This window comes from Polistes canadensis, unplaced genomic scaffold (assembly GCF_001313835.1).
Source record: "Polistes canadensis isolate GaletaPanama2010 unplaced genomic scaffold, ASM131383v1 scaffold_14, whole genome shotgun sequence".
Taxonomy (NCBI): domain Eukaryota; kingdom Metazoa; phylum Arthropoda; class Insecta; order Hymenoptera; family Vespidae; genus Polistes; species Polistes canadensis.
The window spans coordinates 50,024-51,473 of NW_014569561.1; the positions used below are offsets into that span (position 1 = coordinate 50,024).

At 33.6% G+C, this 1,450-nt stretch overlaps 1 protein-coding gene and 1 long non-coding RNA gene across 16 annotated transcripts in view; both read right to left on the bottom strand.

The window, feature by feature from the left end:
• LOC106793443 (RNA binding protein fox-1 homolog 2-like) overlaps window positions 1–1,450 on the bottom strand; it is an 80,780-nt gene that overhangs the window by 18,572 nt on the left and 60,758 nt on the right. The window lies entirely within an intron of this gene.
• LOC106793445 lies at window positions 474–1,444 on the bottom strand. The gene is made up of 2 exons (XR_001382418.1): window positions 606–1,444; window positions 474–507 (listed from the first exon to the last, which is right to left on the bottom strand). It is a non-coding gene; the product is annotated as an uncharacterized LOC106793445 (long non-coding RNA).

A 1,450-nucleotide genomic window follows, 5' to 3' on the forward strand; every position in this document is an offset into this window, starting at 1 on the left:
AACGTATGGAAGAACGAGGCGAAAGAAAGAGTGAGAGAAGCTACACGCGGATCGGATCGAATCGGATCGCGTTCAAAGTTCGTATATATAATTTTTTTTTTTTTTTTCTTTTTTTTTTTTTTTTTTTGTTACTTTGTCGTCAGTGCTGACCTTATATTTTAAACTCCTTTTGGTCCTATTCGGGTCCCGTAACTTCCTTCTCCTACTTTTATCCCTTTTCTTCCACTGGAATACGGCGGCCAAGCATTGCAGTCATTATTTCTTTTTGATACCTTCCATCTTCTTCTTCTTATTATTTTTCTTCTTCTTCTTCTTTAGCAACGTCGTTATCCTCCTCCTCCTCCTCCTCCTCCTCTTCTTAAATTCCGTGAACAAAGTTTTTTTTTTCCAAAAAATCAATCGTATGCGTTGTCTGTCTATCCATTTTCTTTGATTTTCGTTGTAGCAACAGATGAACAATGATAATTGGTTTCTTTTCTTTTTGTTTTTTTAAGGAGGATGAAACTTCTGGAAAATTAACCGCGTTCCATTTACCATAAATATGACTCACGATCCGTGTGCGTGCGTGCGTATTTATTGTATATAATATATATATATATATGTACATCCGAAATCGGCGTCTGCTAATCAAAGAGAATGCGTGAGTACGGTAAGAATGTGGGGGCTGGTGGCTCTCTTTGGTGGGTCGAGATGGATAATGAAGCACCTAAGGATCTTATCAACGTGTATAAACGATAGAAAATAATATAATAGAAAAACGTTAAATGGAATACGATTCATATATCATGCAAACGGTCGATTTAACCAATTCCTTATTTATATTTCCCCCAAAACAATAATCGTTTTCTTATTGGAGAATTTTGTTTTTTTTTTTTTCACAAATGATTATATATTGTATATAAAAAAAAATACTACGAGTTTCGTACCCTCGATAAAAAAAAATTGTCTTCGTAGACGTTTCTTGAACGATAAAACGCATACCCGCTATCTTTACTTTTTCTCTTATAACTGAAAACAATTTTTTGCCCTTATCGAAAGCACATATGTAAATATCTATAGGGAGTTTCAAGTGTACGTACAACATTCATGAAGATTAAAAAAAAAAAAAAAAAAAAGAAAAAAGCAACTTTTTTCAGAGACAACATTTGAGAGAGAAAAATTTGGATAAATCGTCAAAGTTGGTATCGTTGATTATATTGAAACACATTTCCAATGAAAGGAATGTTTGGTATAATCGATATCTGTCTAACTGGTGAAAAGGAACGCGATTCGAGTGTACACCGCGAAATGAACGGGTTCGTCCTGATTTCTTTTCTTTTCTTTTCCAAATCTGCGCTATTTCTTCTGCGTTTCTTCGTCGTTGCTTTCTTCAGCTTTCCTTCGATTTCAATATTTTTCTCGACATTAGAACAACGTACATTTCCTTATTTTTTTTTTTTTTTTTTTTTTT